The sequence below is a fragment of the Anas acuta genome, chromosome 10 (assembly GCF_963932015.1).
Source record: "Anas acuta chromosome 10, bAnaAcu1.1, whole genome shotgun sequence".
NCBI classification, from domain to species: Eukaryota; Metazoa; Chordata; class Aves; order Anseriformes; family Anatidae; genus Anas; species Anas acuta.
Genome location: NC_088988.1, coordinates 3,062,309 through 3,078,661, shown reverse-complemented (window position 1 = coordinate 3,078,661; position 16,353 = coordinate 3,062,309). Strand labels below are relative to the sequence as shown.

At 40.6% G+C, this 16,353-nt stretch overlaps 1 long non-coding RNA gene across 3 annotated transcripts in view; it reads left to right on the top strand.

The window, feature by feature from the left end:
* Window positions 1-16,353, top strand: part of LOC137861951 (uncharacterized) — a 72,556-nt gene that overhangs the window by 48,845 nt on the left and 7,358 nt on the right. For 2 of the 3 annotated variants that reach the window (XR_011099943.1, XR_011099944.1), the window contains 2 exons: window positions 1,299-1,540; window positions 1,742-6,395. This is a non-coding gene — a long non-coding RNA (uncharacterized lncRNA). Of the gene's footprint in view, window positions 1-1,298; window positions 1,541-1,741; window positions 6,396-16,353 lie in introns of those variants that run through there. The other variant, XR_011099945.1, reaches the window with a different exon arrangement.

Below are 16,353 nucleotides of genomic sequence, written 5' to 3'. Positions count from 1 at the left end.
TCCAGACAGTAATGTTGATGGATGTTAAAGACTTGCCTGTGTAACTGTTGTAAAGCTCTGTCATAAGAACAAATGAGGCATTATTGCTTTAACAAAAGTAATCCCACTGCACCAGTAAATTCTGCACTCTTTCAATATCACACGATTATTAGTTACAGTGACTTAGTGATGTATCCTCCTTCAAAGAGGAACAAACACTTCATCCGTGGCTTTTGTATGTGAGAGGCTCTCCACAAACTATTTTTTTATTTACTTATTTTTAACACAGAGTGAATTCAGTGTCATGTGTTTTCTTACCTAGACAGATGAGCTGGAAGAAATGTGGCCAGCGTATAACAATGAGTACCAGGGTAGTGGGGCTACAAAAGCAGATGGTGATTTTCATTGCTCTGTATTTTGTTACTGACTCTGTGAGGGAGGTCAGGATGGCTGGGAGTAAAAAACTAGCCTTAAAAAGCTAAAAGAACATTTATGTTTGGAGGACACTGAATAAAAATGGTTTAGTGGTTGCATATTTTCCTAAAGGCTTCTATTGAAGCCACAGATATTTGGCTAACCTGGACTAGACTCTTCTGCGTTCACCCTAGAGCTAATGTGTTTTATGGATTTTAATTCCTGGACCAAGCCTCACTGACAGCATCCAGATTTCCATTCCTCTCTTTGCTCTTGAATAAAATGGCCAACCTGCCCTTTTCTTCCCTAGGTATCCATGCTCTCCAGCATTACCAGATATTCCACCCTATGCCTACAATCCTTTTCATCCAATGTTTTAGTCATCCTCTCACATATTTTATCATCTGTTCGTCTTTCTCAGAGAGCAAACCTTCAAAACAATTGAAGTAAAGCCAAAATAATTCTTTACTTTTGTGGGAGGGAAATATTGACCAACGGGGGGAAAAGAATTAAGCACATTATACTTACCAAGTCTTGCTGTGATGTTAGTATTAAAACTCTCCTTGTAAACTTTGAGAACCTCTTTTACTGATAATTTCAAGCATTAAAAATACCATTTTTCATGACCAGTGGTCCTTCTATTCCTAATGCTTTCCAGCCTTCTTTTTTTTTTTTTTTTTCCCTCCTAGTAAACAGCTGATGGACTAGAGCCTTCTGATCAAACACCTACTTACTAAATCCTGGGGGGAAGGGGGTTGTTAACTTCTATTTTTACTAATGCAACCACTCTGGAAACAACCCTATTGAAAGAGCATATAAAAGGTATCCCTTTTCCAGCCCAGTTTTTCCAATGGAGGGTTCTCCTGGCATAAGAGATTTACCCAAAGGTTTCTGTTGCTTCTCAGCTTTTCCAGCTCCAATCAAGGCCTGGGACAGGTTAGGTTCATGAAGTGAAGAGCCACCCTGATGTTCTCTGCTGGTCCTCGGCTGCAGTATGGCCCTGCTGGAACCAGGGCTGAGCATTAAAAGGTTTTGCATGTGTTGGGCTACAGCAAGAGCCAGAAGAGGCAGTGGTGTAACCAGTTCCCCAGCTCCCCTCCCTCCATCAGAGAGAACTTGGCTGAGCAAAGTGAACATGGCCCTCACTGTGAGTAACACTGTGGTTTAGAAAATAATAATAATGTTGGACTATCTAGGAAAAATCACACTTATTACGAGGCTGTCTGAAACCTGCCTTTGTGCCAAAGGTTAATGAGGAGAGGGCTGCAGGGGAATCTGGGCGGGAAGGGGGACGGGCACCTGATCTTCCATGATTAACTTGACAAATGTCTTCCTGGCCTCTGTCCAGTTCCTTGTGGAGATACAGCTCTTGGATGCATTCAAAATGACCTACTTTTCACTGCTGGCCAGGATTTTGCTGCATTGTTGTTATTGTTGGACTTTTCCGCTGCTTTTGGTACTGTTGCACATGAGGTTTTTGTCCTGTGTTAGAGTGCTGGTTTTGTGCCTGAGTACAGGTCTTCTCTGACTTCTCACATGCTGATGGTGACAATAAAGCATTACACCTTGAGGTACCTATATTCTGAAGCTCTCCAAAGGGTTTTAAAACTGTTTTCTTCTCCCATCGCTGTACATTAATAATTAATGCAGAGTTCCTAAAACCTGCTCATACATCTGCTTGCTCTGAATACAGAGTGGGCAGATGTTTGACATTCATCATCACCAGCCTAAAGAAGGAGTTAAAGATGATGGTACACAACAAAATCCACCAAGAAACTTGGCCCAGGAATGGGGATTAATGACTGAACAATAAAGAATGACCACCCCAAGAATGTGTCTTCCTCATCCCACCCTTTTCCTTAAATTGGACAGAGTACTACTCCAACCTGGTTCCTGTTTCCAGAGCCATTGGAAGGACAGAGCAAGCATCTCCTTGGTCAGACCAGCTCGGGTCAGCTTCAACAACCCTGCCAAAACACAGCGTTGTCTTGTAGTTTTAAAAACAGCTTTGGAAAGGATAAGATTCCTGGTTCACTCACACCTGCTCTTGCCCTTCAGGTCCATTTGCCTGAGGCTTGTGCAAATGATTTCTCTGCTCAAGCCAAAAGGGGTTTTGATGTATGCTTGTAATAGGTTTGGGTCTTGATTTTATGGGTTTCCATCTTGCTGAACATGACCACAAACATTTCTAACATATGTACTGGGGTAATTCAGAAAGATAGCAATCAGCAGAGAGCATAGGCTCGTTTAAGGTGTTACAGATAACTCTACAACCTGTTAAGCCAGAAGAAGCCTCAGGTAACAAGTGTATTGAAGAAAATGTAAAATGTATCCCAGAATGGATAGACAGACGAATATATTTAATGTTATTCTTTTTCTATTGGACATGTCAGTTCCGATTTACTAGGAGACTAGTTCATTATTTATCTCCTGTAAAATACAAACATGAAGGAAAGGCAAAGGTCTGTAGACGTCTCTTTGTTAGTCCAGCAATGCTGATGGCTATTTAGTCATGTTAGAAACTAAAATAATATTTTCTTCAAATGCTGCGTTTGCCAAATACAAAGTGAGCTGACATCTGCTTGGCTACAGCTGGGGTCACATATGAAGCAGTGCCTAAACTGAACAAATATTTCCAATTTTTAAAAAAGAAAGAAAAAGAAGAGAAAAGAAAATCATTAACCTTTTGTCATTAGCATTAGCTGTTCTTTGAATTGCTCAGCAGTTTGAATCAGTGCACCTGCCAAAATAAGCACCAAGTGTTGTTACCCTCTTAGGGACAGCCCTGTTCCATAAATCACAGGATTTCAATGACAGCTAAATGTGTTTTATATCATATAGAGAGCCTGTGTTTATGAATGTGAGATAAAAGGGGTTTAACCAGTGCAAACACTAAGACTACTGTATGCAGTCTGGCTCTCCCTTATTTTTTCCCCTTTTTCTTAAACGTGATTTCTATTGCCCATGCGCATGTCTATCTGCAAATTTCCTGCCAGTTTTGTCTGTAGTTGAATTTCCTTCCAATTCTTTCTGTCCTGAAGTGCAGCACTGACTGCATAATCCCTGTAAGTGTCCAGCTGGAAGAAAACTGGACTTGGAGACATGAATGCTTTGCATGAAATGAATTATTTGCATGGACTTTAGATCTTGAACTGAAGACTAAAGGTATGGCATTATTCACCTGTGAACATGTGTGTTCTCCAGACATAATGCCTGTAATATTCTTACCTTGCAAAAGTCCTGGCATTACTCCTGCCAGTCACAAACATCCCAAAATGAGATTCTTCAATATGAGAACAGCCAAAATGAGATCACTTCTGTGTAAAGGCAATTAGGGGAACTTATCAAGAAACCTACTTTTTTTTTTCAAACCCATACTAGGTTTCCCAACTGCACAAAAAAAAAAAAAAAAAAAATCACATCCCAGGGGTGCTGAAATGTAGATTATTAATGTTCTGAAATTGTTCAAAGACCCTGAGATGTCGCCTGTCTGTTTTTTAACATCTCTGTTCCAAAGTCTCATATAAACAGAAAAAGTTACCTGAGACTAGTTTGCTCTTTCCTTCTGTGCTAGCAAATGCACCAGCATATCCCTGAAAACAACTACTGCTTGAACAAGGACCAGCATTATTGTAAAAATGAAATTATTAATAAAAGTTTAAAAGTTGAAATGATTTTGTTTTTCAAACTGCCCATTTTTTTTCTAACCAGTTAAATTTTCATTTTTTGCTAGGAACTTTCACTCTGTGAAATTAAAGTTAAAGCCATCCCCAGCCACCGGATAGAGCATCTACTGAGTCATTATTTATAAAAAGTCTCCATGTAAATAGATGAGAACACTGTAATTTTCACTCGTAGTCCAGTGTTATTTTCAAAGGCCTGCAATTTATTTTAAAAGTTAAATCTCTTGGAAAAGCATCATGAGAGAACACACATAGAAATCACTTTCTGTCTAAGGCAGGAAACAATCTTCATGGATGTCTCCCTGAATTCATTCCAGAGCAATATATGGAGCTGAAATGATTGAATGATTCATCTTCATTGCAGTAAAGATAAAAGAATTTAAATAAACATCAGACAGGAGGCAGTTAACGTTAAAATACAGTACAAGAATGGGACTAAAATGTACAAGAGACACATTTCTCTGTTAGAGGGCTGCGTGTGTGAATTTGGTTAAATCACAGTGTAGGAAATCCTATCCCCATGGAGTTTTGCCATGGAAGCCAGCAAAAGGCAGCTGCATCTCTCGTTAGCACAAGAACCACTTTGGAGATGTTTTGGTGGTGCAGACCTCAGATGTGTTCCACACCTGGCCACCATCCTCCAGAAGGGGTCGGAACCTGAAACCGGCAACGACCGCCTGCAGATTTTAAACAGCTATGTTTTAATTTGCTCCCTTCAGATGAAATAAATATATCTGTGAGCTGGTATAAAAATTCCACAGGGATGTTATATGGATGGCTGGTTTCCTCTTCCAAGAAGAACTTTGCTAGGAATCACAGGCACTGCTACATGTCATTCTTCTCTGACGAGCACTGTTGTGTCAGGAGCATGGTCCCTCCAGGGAAGCAGGCACAAATGCCAATTCCTGTAAGAAATATGTCACCCAGCTGAGTTCTCTCATAACAGTAGTGGCTTTTCTACTCCCTACATTTGTCAATGATTTCTGCTCGTGAGCTCAGTCATTGCTATGTGGCTAGGGAAAATTGTAGCCCTTTATCAAAAGCTGCTCCCATCCCTGCCAGATGAGGTCTGCTTTTCATTTGAAAGGCTTGCAGCAAGCAAGGAAGTGTCTGAGCCATGCCCAGTCCTCCTAGGCAAATTCTTTGCCACCTCAGATGTTAATTCCTAGAAACTCTATTGTCAAGAGCGATAGTCCTGAGAGCTCTGCTGAGCTGCGGATCTTGGAGAGGGTTGGAGACATTTTCTGCTGCAGTCATTTGGAACAGCTCTGCGTTACTGCAATCTCCATTACAACACAATAACAGGAAACGTTTCAGTGGCCTCTACAGTACTTGGCATATTATTTCACTTTAATGCTCGTATTGTTTGAGCATTAATAAAACTGGAAACTGTGATATAATTAAATCCATTCTTCCTACAGAGAAGATGACTGTCTAAGATAGTGGCAAGAGCTGCAGACTCACATGTCGCCTGGAGAAGAGAGTGCGTTCCCCTTGCCAAGGCACAGCATACACGTGCTTGGTTTTATATCCTCGTGCATAAAAACAGCTCCAGTTGAGAGCTGGAGACCTCTTGCACCTCTGGATCCAGAGCTGCGAGACTTTATTGCTTGAGCTATAAGATTATCCTGTTAGACCAAAGGATAAAGCGTTCTCAGACCCACTGTGCATAACCTGAGCCTCTTGTGGGTTAAGATTTTAGACACAGAGACCAAATAGCTGATAGAGCCATGGCTTATTTGAACTGGCTGAAGTGCATGTTTATATTTTGGGTGGAATCAGGAATATCACAGTGTGGAAATCTCTGTGCATCTCTCTGGTGCTGCACCACTGAAATGAGGCATTCTGTGGCTGTTGCTGCCTGCAGTCATCTGCTCTGATTGTGCGCACACACTGCAGCCAACCACAGGGTGATGCCCATCCTCATGTCTGCAGTCACAGGTCCAATCCAGCTTCCAGCTAAACACATTGATACCAGGGAAATAACTAAGCTGATAATGTAATCTGTCTGCAGGCAGATTGAGCCAACAAAATCCTTTATGTGTCCAGTTGCCTTTGCTGCCCCCTCAGTAATTTGCAGAAATGTTGCAGCAACCGAGGAGATGTGTTTCCTGTAGTGAAGGCTTTCCTTTGTACATGCCTGGCATTCATTCATTTGCATTAGTCCAGCTGTAATTAAATCTCTGCTAAACTTTTAATGTAGACCTGGGGTGTGCCCTCTTGACTCAAAAGGATTGGAACAATGCTAAGAAATATACAGAGATCTCCTCTATTGTGGCAGTCCACAAATCAGCTCAGAAGATTCCTGTGCAAGGAGTGTCACGGGTTGTTAATTGTTAAACTGATATTTTTGAAATGTTGATGAAATTACAACCTTAAAGAACATCTTGTGTTTGGTAAGCATTATTGGAGAAATTCATGGAAAGTTCCTAGAAACACTTTTTTTTTTCTTTTTTTTCTTTTTTTTTTCAGTACAAAAAGTGAGTAGTGAACTGGTTAGACCACAAAAATTAGAATTGTAAAATATTGCTCTGAAATAACTCTATAATGCAAGTTTTCAGATTTAACTTAATACAGTAAGTGTCTCTGTGTGACCTCAACATACATTTTTAAATAATAAAACAATCTATGTGTAGCCAGCAACATGGACAAAACTTACACGAGCGTAGTTTTCCTCCTTCTATGCTATCACTTTGAAAAACGGATCTGCATAGTACACTTTCCAACCTACTTGCTCTTAGGGAAGAGCCAGAAAAGAGAGATTATAACAGCTATTAAAATTCTTCTTCTACTAATGAAATTTAACAAACAGAAAGAAGGTGAAAATTGATTTGTATACATTAGACGTATTTAACTCCAGCTGCAGATTTTGTAGTGCATATCCAAACTGGAACTTTCTTCCGTATTTCCCTGAAAAACTTCAGAGCCCAGAGGAGGAAACCAAGGAAGAGGGTGAACTGTTGAACAAGCTGCACAAGGTGGTTTTAAAGCCAAGTATCTGTTAGATACGTTTTCAGTTCCTATACCTTGTTTTCCTATTCTTAGTCTACCTGCTAACAGAGACATTAGAGGGATAGGAGGAAAACTTTGAGCTTCAGAAACAGCAAGTAACATGGGGAAAAGTGAGAGATATCTATGCTAAGTTGCGCTTTCTGCTCCTGTAAATCGCCCTCCCAACACTGGGCAAACAGAAGCATTCTTCTCCCTTTTACCCCTATTACAGAGAGTAACAGTGGTACTGGCTCACTTCTTCCCACACGTGGGAAATTGAAACTCTTGGTCCAGCGTTGGGTTCAAAACAATCCTCACCAAGATGTCTAGCACTGATCACAACATCCTCCATTGATTTTGGTTAACTTGGGATTTCACACCAAAGTTTTTGTCCAAAAAAAAAAAAAATAGAAAAAACTTGCTTCATTTAAGCTTGTTGCCAACTTCTTCTTCCTTCCCTGACTTTCAGGATTCAGCCATTATGCAATATCTCATCTTAAACCTTTGCTTAAATGTCAACAGCTGCCTTTGTTGGCTACTGATCTACTCAGAAGTTAAATTGTCTTCAGACCATGCTTTTAGAGATTGTAGATATTTTAGAAGGCTGTCATCAATATGTCCTAGGAGTTGGAAGATGTTTTTTTCTTTTGTGGAAGCCAGTTAAGAATCCATAATGCAGCACAATGTAGGCTTTCAAAAAGGCATAGAGGTAGAAAAAAGTAAGTTTTTCCTGTTCTTGATGTGGAAACCAAGAGGAATCCAGGCATTTCTCTTGACTTCACTGTGAACTACACACAGCAAAAGGTTACAAAATTGGAAGTGGGGGAAAGATCAGAGGTTAAGGAGCTCATATTTCTACATAACATGACCTTATCTCAGTGGCAACTCAATTCTCATGATCTGCTGCTGTGTTCTCACAAAGATAAGTCTTCTAAAGACATGGAAGAGTGTTTTAGCAAGGAAAACAGGAGACTGCACTCACAGCAGTTTCTTTGAAAAGTTTGCCTGCCTGTGAGTTACAAGATACTGTACTTAAAATGTCAAATCAAGCAATCTGTTCTGAAAGGAAAATTACCAAAGCAATCACAGAACTTGATTTCCCCTAGACTCATGGAATACAGACAAAAATTATGAAAATCGCTTGGCCACCCAGAGCCTTAATGTTGAAGTCCCAGGTCAAGGAAAGCTCAAGCAATTAGCCTGCTGCACTAATGACATGCCTGTTTGATATAGTAGCTGAATAGCACCCTGATTGCCTATAATATGATTATGCACATTTTGGGTTCCTTAAAAAAAATGATGCCTTGGAAAAATAAAATCTCATTTCTCTGGCATTTCTGAAAAACCTCTGTTTCCTGAAAAGCCAAAGGCATATTTCAGCTCCCTATGTTTCCACAAATGTTATTAGATTCACTCACTGGCCTACCTTTAATGAGTATAATATGTCATTGTTGAGAAGGATATTAAAATACAGTTGCAAGACAATGTTGTCCCATCACAAAGCTGCTGTAATTCATGGGGCCAGTTTCTCTTCATCTCCCATTAAAAAAAAAAAAAAATACACACAACAGGAAGGTTGGACGAAGATTGCTTCAGGGTGGATAGTATTAACAATTCAGTTACTGTATTCACAAGACAAATTCTGGTAATCAGAAAAACACTCTTCTTCCTCCCCCTTTATACAAAACTCAAATTCTGAACTGTTCTGTCATTTCTGAAAATTTCAAAAACAATTTAATTTTCCTTTTTTTAATTTTTATTTTATTTTATTTTCTGTGTCTGACGATGTTTTTCCTTCTAGTTGGAGCTAAAATTGGTGACACTGAGTAAGTCAGGAGCAAGATTGGACTCAAATGTTCTGGATGTTCAACATCTTAATGTAAACCTCTTTAGAGTCACCTATGTATGTGCATATATATATATATACCACTCTGTCATACATCCATTATTACAGACAGATGAGAAAAAAGGCAAGGAAAAGACATCATGAGAAAATCTATTTTATTCAAGATATACAGCTGAAACATACTAAGCAGACACACAACAAAGAATGCTACAAGGATAAGTCCAAACGATACCTAAGCACTCAACAGTCTGTGATAAGAAGCTTCTTTATTGCTCATATGTTGAATTAATATCACAGGTAAAGCAGACCAGAAATCCAAGTACAAACAACAGCTTGAGATATTCAGTATTTTTGCAGGACATGGGGACAAAGAAGCCAGTGACACAGCCGAGACTAGAGCAGCACAAATGTGAGATGAAAAAGGGGATGGAAAAAAATCCTAAACCTAATTCAATATTTGGTTTGGGAGGTGATCTGGCTTCTTTTAATCTAGAGGTGTTTGCATATTCCGACCAGTGGGACCATCACTCTCTTCAGCTGCACCATAAAGCAGGGCTTGTAGTGTTTTGGACAAAACCACAGCGGTTACCTGCGCCTCCTGAGCGCTGACTCTGGAAACAGGTCAGAGTTCTCCAGTTTTGGGGCATTTCATTTTTTTTCCTGGCATTATGTCCCTGACAGTCTAATCTCAGGCACCACTATTTATTGACATTAAAAAAGAAAATCCCCTCTTCAGAAAGAGGAAAGGGAAATCTAGAAGTGATTAATACTGTAGGTCTTGTGTACAATGAGGGCCTGTGTCTCATGAGCGCACCAATTAGATTTAAAGCTGATATTTTTGGGTTTCCCAAGGAGAGGAGAGTGAGCCTGAGAAAGCTCCTGACCATCTTCATACATATTCAGGGTTTCTCTTTGTTTTCTGATGAAGGGATAGGCTCTGTCCTCAAACTTTTGAATGGTCCCTTGACACCAGTCCTGGTGATTTTTTTTAATTAAGCCTGCCTGGAGTGGTTTGAATTTGGATCTAATACTGACAGCTTAGCCCCTTGGTTTAAAAGGGGTTTTAACCTGAAAGGAAATGGAAATCTCATATAAATTTGCTTTTGTGATTTTAAAGGTTTTTCTACAAAAAAAAGCTTCCCCTCCTTCCATTTCTCCCTTCACATCTATTGCTCCTGGAAATTATCAATGGAGTTTGTCAGAAAGATGGAGAAGGGGAGAAAAACATTAAAATAAAATAAAATAAAATAAAATAAAATAAAATAAAATAAAATAAAATAAAATAAAATAAAATAAAATAAAATAAAATAAAATAAAATAAAATAAATAGCTCAGGAGAAATTGTAAAACATTTTGTGCTAGACCTTCAGCTGATATTAATAACGTTTATGTTAATATTTATACCCCATTCTCCGCTTCTCAGATGTGGCACAAGCAACTCCTACACCTCCAGCTTCCCTCAAGGTGTGGGGTCAGCCCCAAAGCAATGTGGTGAGGGTAAGTGCGTGTCCCCTGTCCCAGACGAGGCACGGTCCCTCTCCCCTACTCACAGCCATGCTGTGTCCCCACCAGGAAATGCCTTCTCAGGAACAGCTCCCGGGAATAGGCTTCCCAAACCACCCAAATTTTGAGGGAGGACCAAAACAGTGGAGACAAAAGGACAACCAGTCAAAACTCTAAATGAACTTTAAATAAGAAGAATGAGCCGGAATAGGTAATCAAAAACACATGAAATCCTATTCATTTTCTCTGTGGCTAGGCTCAGAAATGATCAAAACTTCTTTTTTTATATTTCCGTAAGACTTTTTACTAAAATATGGTCCATTTTAATCAGAAGAAAAGTCTGCAGCTGCTCTCTAATTTTACAACTGCAACATTTCAAATGCTGTTTTCCCGTTTTTAATATTGTGAAGGGAAAAAAAAAATAAAGAAAAAATGTAGAGGTCTCCTTAATGCACACTTGCATCATTCTGCTGTTCTCAGTACTGGACTGACCAGTACACTGGTAAATATTTGCTGAACTTTAATGCACTACATTTGTCTAATAAGTTCACATAAATGAACTATAGGTACATTACTTGGGAAGATTTTGCATACTCTTTTCTCTCTCCTTCGGACTTGGAGACCATCGTTAGCGTTTTACAGAAGGATTATTTGAAATTCAGACTAGCAAAACATAAGCTAAAGAGGTACAGCTGTGACTTGTCTACTGCAACATGTTTTATAATTATTGTGTCCCTCCCTGCTAATGACTTTTTGACTTTTTTCATCCACTTGGTACCCAAGGGATGTACAACATTATCTGTGCACATCAATATTTTTCAAGGAACATGTGTTTTTACTTTGTAGCAGATTTTCCTCATTGCTTACAAGTAGCAAATAAAGTTCTAATAAAAATTGATGCTTATATCCCTTCAACACCAGGTATAGTTTTTCGAGCCAGCAAGTAGGATTGCACGTTGGAATCTGTGTTGCTGGTGTTCCTGGTTCTCCATGCAGCCAGGAAAATAAAATCAGGCTGTTGAGGCTTTGGAAAGGAAAAGCAAATCAACCAACAAATATTTGGAGAGGAGTAATTTGGGGAATATTAGATAAACCGTCTTTCCTTACTGTAGTACAGAAAAAATTATCTCTACTTCCAGCCTCTTTATATCCCTAACATCATTTCTGTGTCTTCTCAGTCTCTCTTTTTTTTGCTGACTCATCTGCCATTTGAGACGCCTCTAACTCACACATCCTTTATTCTATTTGAATCTATTTTAGAGCCCTAAATTCATCCTGTGGGATTCATTTAGATTTTTTTAAAAACACTCAAGCTCACATGAAACCTCTTAGTAAATATTTAATTTAGTCTCTCATATGTAGAGACCCTCCAGTCATTCTGATTTCAAAAGCAAGAGGGAAACATTGACACAGAAAAGAGCACGCTGCTGCAAGAGGCAAAAGGCCTCTGGCTTTCAGAAAAGATGCACTCAGATGAGCATGGAGGCCAGTATCTCTCTGGAGCTGCCACCATCAGCTGTAGCTTTCTTTGTCACTCTCTTAGAGACATTATTGGTCCCTGTATCTGTTTCTCTTCCATACTCTCCTCTTTTTGGATCTTTCTGCAGACATAACCCCCTCCTCCCCCCCTCCAAAGTTACTCAAATTCAAGGTGCTTTCTACACTGGAAAAAAAATATCAAATCAATCCTAAAGTAGACTTGACAGAACGAATGGGAATGAATAGCAGAGGCCATTCCAGTTTCTATGTTACCCACAGATGATAAGAGAAGCTGAATTAGGAGTCTGAGTTTTCGTTTGATGTTCAAGGATTATCATCTCTCCTCCCTGAGCAAATGTCTCCCACCGACTTGCACTACCAGGAGTCTGGTCTCTGAAGGCTCTTACACCCCTCCCAGCCGCAAAGGAGCGGCATCTTCACATGGTCCTGCTTATAGAAGGGGCATTTTTAGACAGCTATGATGCACCCTTGGACTCTTTCTCCTCCTTTTCTTCACAGGCAGGCTTCTGGGATGTTCTGCAGGTGTTGATCACTTCATAACTACCTACGTGTCTGGCTGCTTTCAGTTCTCCTGAAAGCATTCAATTTTTTGATTCTTCCCCATGCACATTTTGAAGGGAAATGAAAAGCTGTTGAACATGAAAGACCTCCTAAACCTCTGGTTGGTGCCCAGCAGATATTCACCGTGGAGCTTTGATCCACCTCCATAATGTGATCTGTCACTCCGTTTCTCTCACCTTTTCATGCTATTCCTCTCCATAAAACCCCCAGCCCAACCTCCTCTTCCAGCCAAGGGCCCCGTCCACCCTACAAACAGGGCTCAGTGTTGTAACGGGCACACAGGCTCAGATCAACAACTCGCTTCCCCTCTTGATCTGCTCTGGGGTTTCTGGCAGGGACACGCGGGGAGGCTGCAGGTCCACGAGGGACCTGACGTTGTGGCAATACCTGTCTGCCCTCCAGGAACGGCAGTCGGGCTCCTCACCCTGCAGTAGTCGGAGTTTACCCTAAAGGTCTGTAGTAAACTCATTACCTCTGTGGCTCTCCTTCATCGCAACTTAACAGCTTTTTATAGATTTTTGTTGGATCTGAGTTAAAGTGCTTGAAACGCAGTGATGTCCTGCCAGTGATTTAACTAGAACCTCAGACAAAAATGTTCCTTTTGCTCTCTGCTCAAGCCTGTGGACCTGGGACGTGTTTCTTTTTAACAGAAACACTCTCTTTTTTTTTTTTTTTCTTTTTTTTCAAAAATCCCTAGAGAAAAAAGCAGACAAACTTGAGAACTTGAGTCAACTATTTCACATTTAGTGCATCGAGTTTTGTTCTCTCGGCTGCCTGCCCGGGACAGTCAGATGGGCAGGATTCACTCCGAGCAGACTCAAGCACTCAGCAGATTTGTAGCCCTTTAAGATGGGACCAAAAAATCCAAACCAAAGGCTGAACTTACTGGAAACCAGTAAAATGCTGGTGTTCCCGCTGTATTTTTACAAGCCAGGTGTGTTGGCAGGAAAGCTGCAATGGTCCTGGGGGGCAGGTAGCTTGACAGCTTCTCTCCAACACATCTTTGCAGATTCATGGAGCCTCTCCAGACCTGAGCTGTGTTGCTCCAGGTGCTCTGGTCCTCTCTGGTGTCTGTAAATTTTGTGTAGAGCAAGGCAGGGAGCATCCCGCTTGTCCCTCATTCCCTGTTTCTCCAAATTTGGGATAGCCTAAAGAGGATCAGTGCCTCAGGTGTTGTAATTGTCAGGGAGTCAGGAGGATTTGAGTGCTCACAACAGGGACAAGTGACAAGTTTCTAAGTAATTACAAGAGACATTAACAGTAGGGAAATATAGACGGCAAGACTGCCGCAAGGCAAAGACAAAGTAAAAACATGGCCAGAAAGCCATGAAAAGTGCAACAGGGGGCCTGGGGATGAAAAGCTGGAGCAGAACTGCCCCCAGCCCACCTCACTCAGCCACCCCACACCCTGCAGCAGGAGATGCTGAGCTGCCCTTGGTGCCCCAGCCACCACCCAGCGCCCCGGGTCACCCAGCAGTTAACACAGCGTTGTAAAACATGCTCAGATTTTTCCTATTGCCTAAGCATAAAAATCCCCTTAAAAATTAAAAATCAGTTGGGGTTTTCACTCTTTCCACTCACTCCTAACAAAGAACCGTTTCTTTCTTTCTTTTTCTTTTTTTTTTTTTTTTTCTGGGAGAAGTTGGGAAACTCTCAGAGTTTGCAGGGTCCAAGCCAGGGCGAGCATCCTCGTTTTTCCTCCCAGTGACAAGGGCAGCAGTGATATAATGAAATGTACATGTTCTAAGTGGGGCTTCTTCATTTTTAAACAGTTGCCAAAGCTACATAAATGGGACTCCTTCTTTTCTGACCCTTTGCCCTACTTCAAATGAGCTCTTAAACCCTTTGGAAAACATGCGGTTTTACTTTCAACTGCATTAACGCTCATAATGTGTTATTTTGGCTCTCCTTGTATATTCAGGTTGAAGGCATAGATTTCAGAGATTTCGCCTGGTAATGTTGACAAGCAAGCCCTACGCAGGGGCTATCAAGCACCCAAGTCAGCTTCTTTTAAAGCTCTGTTAGCTCAGCTGTATTTTTCTTTGTACACCCAAATACTTCTGGACATTACAGGAGTCTCCGCACTCAACATGCTCCAAACAGTTCATATATAATGCAGCAAGTGTCCGCCAAGGGTACTGATGGTGTCAAAACTCACCTGGGGTTTACAACACACTAAAGAAAATATTGGTGGCATCTAGCCCTGCTGGCAGCCCTCCAAAAACCCTGGCTCGGTGCTCATGCCAGCACACAGAGGGACAAAGCCAGTGTGTACCGAAGTCTAGCAGACCTGTCCACCTTTGCCGTCAGTATTTATTCAGCTTTGTGCAAGGAGAATTTGCATTTTAAAAGAGTGATCCTGCAGCCAGAGTGCTTTGGACTCAGGCTGACAATGAGCATGGAGAGCTTTAGTCTGTTTTTTGAGGGCATTGAGATGTTTCTGTCCCACAAATCCTCCATGCAGGAGACGATGCAAGCAGCCTGCTTGTAGATATCCACTGTCATATAGGTATTTTTTAGTTGTTGTTATATAGAGACTTCCACAATCTGTGCTTTGTTGATGGTTTTCAAAGGTATAGATAATGTGGCAGCTAAGCTGTTTTACAGTAAATCTACCAGAAAGTCATTGTATTGTAATTAGTTTTTGACCCAACGCATCTAAACAGTGTCTTAGAGGGGAGTTACTTAGGCTATTCACACCACACATAAAGAGCGAGTGGTAAAACCAAAACCTCATCTCCCTTGGTCCCCTCTGTAAAGAGCCAAGGGAGTTTGGTTCCTCCAAAAGTGCTTCTGAGCCCAGCTCTCACCACAATTTCTGGTTGGGATCTTTTTGTTGTTGTTGCTGTTGACATATTTTATTAGCTCTAGGGAGGGGTCTCCCACTTCTCCCCCTGCACTCCCACCGGAGAAGTGAATGGCATTTTGCACCTCTTCTCTCTGGACAGCCAAGGGAAGACACAAAGCAGCATCAACTGCAAGAAATGCAACCCAAGCAATGTTACATCATGGTCTTTATATGAAAATATGAACAAATTTAAGGCTGTGGGTGATGCCATGTGATGGTCAAGTATGTAAAGCAGCCAGATCCATAAAAAATCCCAATATTTAATCCACAAAGGGTTTAAAAAAAATAGAAAGGGGAAAAAAAAGTCTTGCCGAAGTACATTTATGGAGCAGTGTCTTGGAACACAAATGTTTCTGGGTATGTGACCAACATTTTAAAAAGTTATGGTGGATTTTGCTTTAGGAAAGCTTTTTGTAAAAGTCGTATTTATTTCTTTGGGCTTAAGTAATAACTTAAAGCAATCCCACTTCTTCTAACACACTATTAACAGTATAATTAATTCTCAGCAACAGGAAACAGAAACCTTTCTTTTTCACTTCATCATTTCAGAGTCAGACCTTCGGTCTTCTTCCAGGTTCCCTATCAAACAGATGGCTTTTATACTCATAAACATGTTGAGCTCAATTTTCCTCCTGCTGAGTGAGAGATTCAAACAAACCAAACTTCCATACTACTGCTAGGAAATTCCAAACATCTAGAAATACTTTTACAGACGTTTCTTGGCAAGGGTTTCCTAGAAATGTGTGTGGTTCAAAAAAGCCAACCCCAAAGCAGTGAATTTCAATTATGAAAATCGCTGATTTTAAAAAAAGGAAAAAAAAAAATAGGGGGGGAGGGGGGAATCAGGGGAAGACTACAAAATAAGAGAGGAGGCAGACTTCTATCTGGATAACCAAGTTTTGGAGGCCTGTAATGAAACTTTTCTTTTTTTCTTTTGTTCTTGCTTGTTTGTAAGATGGAACCTTTCAAACTAAGCAGGATTGACTTTTTAATGAACGGTGTCCAATTTTAAGACAGCCTCGGCAAAT